Raw genomic sequence first — 5,250 nt, 5'->3', positions numbered from 1 at the left:
CTGTCACTGTCAGTGGTCATGCCATGGCTCCTTCATGGGGACGACTCACTGCAGCAAGATCCTAAAATGTTTCTGAACTGTCTTGACGCTAGAATCCTCTGCAAGTTCCACAATGTAAACACGACTTTCTTGATCAGCCATTATTCCACGCAGCCGCTCTTGCTGCGGTTGCCTTCACTGCCAACCATTTGGGACTAATAAATGCTTTTTTGTGTGTGGCAAAAATCTCGTTGCTTTTATTTTCTTTCATTTATTTTCTTTTTTTTTGGTGAAATCTAAAATGGGCCAAATTGGGTCCAACCATTTTTTGGGGGGTCAGTCATGATCCCAAAGAGCCAAATTTGAGCAATTTGGCCCCGTATGGGGCCAAACTGGCAGCCCTGATTTGAAACTACAACGGGCTGGGCAGTAAGGCTGGGCAATGAGCCGCTTTAGAAAAATCCGGATAATATGTCAGTGCACCTCTTCGGCGAACAATAATTATGTTATGAACCGCTTCGGCAAGTGGGTAAGAACCACTTCGACAAACAGTTAGCCTCACTATGGGTGCACGCACTTCGGCAAACGGGCCAGGAAAGACAGTTTAGAGTCTGAATTCGGATTTTGTTTCATTGAGAAATATCCGGCTTTTCGGATAGGTTATCCGGATTTTGCCCACCTCTACTGGGCAGGAAGATTACTTTTTTGGTCCTGTCTACTGTCTACCTCCCGACCCGGCCCTTCTACCTCCCGGCCGAAAGATGGGCCGGAAGTCCACTGCGTCTACGACTTTTCTCATCACGACAATGAGAGGTCGTCTTGGACAATTTCCACTGCATCGCGAGATTACCGCATGCCATTGGGCTGTCGCCGCTGCGTACCGCGAGGTATCTTTCTGTCACAGAGAGCTGAGCAAACAAAGAGTGCTTGCAGTTTCTCACATAACATGCTTCCAAATACCCCGAGAGATTTCCCCAAACCCGGTTGGTGTCCCTACTCCTATCTCTCTCTCTCTCTCTCTCTCTCTCTCTCTCTCTCTCTTTCTCTCTCTCTTTCTCGCTCCCCCTCTCTCTCACCCCCCCTCCCAATCCGACCTATACTCTCTCTCCCTCTCTGTCGTACGTCTGTCTACTTTTCTGTCCATCTCTGTCAGTCAGTTAGTCAGTCAGTCAGTCAGTCTGTCTGTCTGTCTATCTATCGGTCTCTATCTCTCTTTCTCTCTCTCATTTTCTCTCTCTCTCTCTCTCTCTCTCTCTCTCTCTCTCTCTCTCTCTCTCTCTCTCTCTCTCTCGGTCGCACGTTCATTTACTTGTTTGCTCACCCATTGCATGCATGTGTACACATAATTACGGGCGCTCATAATATGTCATAACATAATACGCTTGTGTATTTGTGTACATGATTGTGAATATAATTATATGCATGTTTGATAAAGAGAAAGATTCTGTGCGCGCGCGTGTGTGTGTGTGTGTGTTTGTTTGTGTGATGTGTGTGTGTCTTTTACTCTCTCTCTCTCTTTCTCTCTCTTTCTCTCTTTCTATCACTTTTTCTTTCTCTCTTTCTCTCACCCAGCTCCCCCCTCTAGCTCACCCTCCAATTCTTTCATCCTCGTACACCCAGACAAAGACACAACACTCACACCGACACACATGCACGCGCACTCACTCACAACCCAACAAGTAATTATCCTCCGGAACTCGGCTCGCGCATTCGATTCCCCCGTCATTGATCTCTGCGGCCAATGTCCTATCAAGTTGCTCTTAGTCATGACAAGTAATTCTGACAACAAAGGACTAACGTTGAGCCCTTAAGTCACCCAAGTGCTTGAGCTAACATCGGGAACCAATATGAACCAGATACGGGATAAACTGTTGTGAGTGAGCATCGTGAAAGGCTTTTAAGCTAAAAACAACGACACGACACCACAGTCGTCTTACGTGTAAATAAATGTAACAGTAGATGTTTCATTCCCCCTCCCCCCTCCCCATCGCCCACAAAAAAGATAATTTTAAAAAATCGACTCTATTTAGACCGTTTAGGAAGCGGGTTGCATCGACTCTGCCTATCAGGGCCAACCAGAGCGGAGAGGGAGAAAACGTTGCAGCAGACGGACGGAGATATCCAATTAAACAAACAAACAACAACAACCACCCCGTGCAAGAATCGAAATCAGTCTTCTGTATGCGAAGACGAAACGCTTTACCACTAGATCTACACCACAAATTCCGGTGCTCTATCTTATGTAGACGTAGGTAAAACTTTTATAAAAATGGTGCCGGGTGCAGTGGGTGTCGTCTCTTATTTCACGTAAGACACACATGAAGGCGATCCCGAACAAGTAATTGCCAATTTTTAAATACTGCTATAGTTGATGTTAGAATCACAGGGATAGAATGGGATGGTCCCATGATATTTCTGACACCAAAACTAGAGCGTTTGCGAAGTGCAGGACAGACTTCATAGTGTTCATAAGTGTCCGATTCGGCCGCATAATCAAGAGAAGATGTAATTCATACACAACATCCTACAAAGTTACCTTTATTCACGAATTACAAGTGGTGTAAGTGGGGGTGTGGCGGGTGCTCTGGTGTGGATTGCTTCTTCTTTCCTACCAAACATCTTTGTCGTTCTTATCTCCTCACCTTTTTTGAGTTTCTTCCTCTCACGTAACACAACTAATCTTCGGTCTTATGTGGCCTTATTGTGTTGCAAGTGCCGTAAAAACTCTTTCTAAAACTAAACAGTGGTGTAAAATAAATAAATTATAAACACTGCCTTTGACATTCTAATAAAATAAATGCTACTTGACACCGAGGAGATGCTAAATGCGTGAACCATTTCAAGAGCGCAGAGGGAAATAACGTTGATAACATTTTAAAAAACCCTTGCTTTAATCGATTTTGATATATAGTTTGATTTGTTCCGTTTCGTTCGTCAACAGCATCTCTATCAGAAAAGGTTTTTTTTAGGCGCTTCGTGTAGGGCAAGGTGACATAATCATTTACACTAGTCGCGCATGGTCAAAAAGAGAGCAGTTCATGAAATTAAGAAAAAAAAGGCATTGGTACTTAATATTTCACTTGTAATTATTGCTGTTTTTCTATTGTGATCTTCATAATTATTATGTTTTAACATCCAAGAATCTGTTGACGTGCTGCAGCCTCGGCTAGCCGTGCAATGTCATTAAGGCCCAACGTAAAGGTTTGCGCATGTCAATGAAGACCATAGGTAAAACGGTAACTGTGGTAACACGACGATTTGCCCACAAACCAGCCTTTTCGAAAGATTATGCCATTGAGTGGCTAGCAGGTCTCTAGTTTGGTTTATTTCCTTTAATCTATCAAATATCTGTCGTCCTTATCTCTTCTTTGTACTTTACTCTCTGCTATCCTCTCTTCTAATCGTCTGCTCTTATATAACCTATTTTTGTATCAAGTGCCCAAAAACAACAAAAACTAACCTGAAGATAATTCCATCTCTGTTTAATCCATAATATTCAAACTGTCTGGCAAGTTACTAATCAAGAGACTGGTCTAAACCGCCTCGCAAGCAACTTGTCTATATGTACTAGCTATGTTCCCCGAAATCCCCACAGCATTCCGATAAAATAACAATTCTTCTGTTATAGCGATTGGACACCACTTGAAACTGTCATACTCTCTCTCTCTCTCTCTTTCTCTCTCTCTCTCTCTCTCTCTCTCTCTCTCTCTCTCTCTGTGTGTGTGTGTGTGTGTGTGTGTGTGTGTGTGTGTGTGTGTGTGAGTGTGTGTGTGTGTGTGAGTGTCTGTCACGCCATCTTTTAGATGCCCCTTCACTAATCTTCAGCCAGCTTCCCGTTGGTGTGATTGTTATCTTGTACATCAATCAGTGTTTGGACATACGTGTCATAAGAAGGACAAAGATGTAAAAAATCTAGGTCACGAATCATAATTGGAACAGGATATCGTGGGTGGCTTAAAGGCACGCATCGTGACAGTTTTAGATCAGGTTCAGTCTTTGTGAGAGTTTTACGGCACTTGTAACAAAAAAGTCAATACAAGCGCCCAGGATTAGAGGTGTTACTAGAGAAGAACGTACAAAATCACAGAACAGCAACGGGGAAGAGATAAGGACGGTAGGATTTTTTACTGGAAAGATCGAAAAAGCAAAGCAGACCAGGTCACTTGCTAACCACCCACATTCGCGAAAGTAAGAATACACACAGGCTTCCACTAGGCTTATGATTTACTTTTATTTCGTCTCTAAAAGCAGTGCTTTTTAAACTGTTAGAACAGTTAACTAATGAGATAAATAGAAGCGAAAGAATAAGGAACGAACAGGGATTAAAAAGCGCACAGCTTCTTGTACTACCCACCGTCATCGATATCATCCTCATTATCATCATCATTATCACCATATATTACACAACAATAGCAGCAGCAACAGTAGTAACATTAACAACAAAAACAAACAACAACAACAACAACAACAACAACAATAAGTCGTAACATACAAACCTGAGTCGAACGACGCAAAATGAAGAAGAGAAAAAAAACTCCTCAAAACTCGAGCACCACACTCCGAACTTAGACTTAGAAGACGAAAAAAGCTAAGTAGAAACCTCGGAAATAAATGCCAACCGACTAACACAAAACGTACTGGAACACATCACGCACAAACGCACATAACACACGTGCGTCCTAAAGAAATCCTGAAAGAATGGTGACCTGTGCGCCAAACTGTAACCTCCCTCTCTGTATGACCCCACACTCTAGCCTACAACAGAAGGTCACGCTACGTAATGTAACCGCAGCACACCGTTAGGGCTAGCGCCGCACCCATGTCCCCCCTTGCAACTGACTGCACACTGCACACACGCACAGACAGAAAGGGGCATGTATTATGTAAACGACACGCGCGCGCAAGCGACTTATTTGCTCAAACGGTGACAGGAAACATAACAAACAAAACAAAGCAAAACAATACAAGGGCTCTCTCATATTATGGCATCATGCAGTTGTGGTCGTTGTAAAACTCTCCCCAAACCAAACTAAAACAAGACAAAACTTTGAGTAAATCGTGAATGATTAAGACTGCTTTCTGTTTGCACTGGGGCGGCCTTTAAAACGAATTAAAGGATAAAAGATAAGGGTACAAGGATTGAAAAAGATGTGAATTTTAATTTGTTAAAAACACGATGACAACTTGAAATGTAAGAGGACACGCACTAGATGGAAGGGGGTCTAGATAAAAGAAAGGGAATAGGTTGGTGCGAAAATGAGGTGGGGGAGG

The 5,250-nt window shown here is 43.0% G+C and overlaps 1 protein-coding gene across 1 annotated transcript in view; it reads right to left on the bottom strand.

The window, feature by feature from the left end:
• Positions 1–4,711, bottom strand: part of LOC101847253 (prostaglandin E2 receptor EP4 subtype) — a gene marked incomplete in the record, with an annotated part of 31,360 nt that extends 26,649 nt beyond the window's left edge. Inside the window, 1 exon segment of the mRNA XM_013081081.2 lies at positions 4,476–4,711.
• Positions 4,712–5,250: the final 539 nt, after the last annotated feature.

Source organism: Aplysia californica, unplaced genomic scaffold (assembly GCF_000002075.1).
Source record: "Aplysia californica isolate F4 #8 unplaced genomic scaffold, AplCal3.0 scaffold00114, whole genome shotgun sequence".
Lineage (NCBI taxonomy): Eukaryota > Metazoa > Mollusca > Gastropoda > Aplysiida > Aplysiidae > Aplysia > Aplysia californica.
This window is presented reverse-complemented; position numbering and strand designations above follow the sequence as displayed.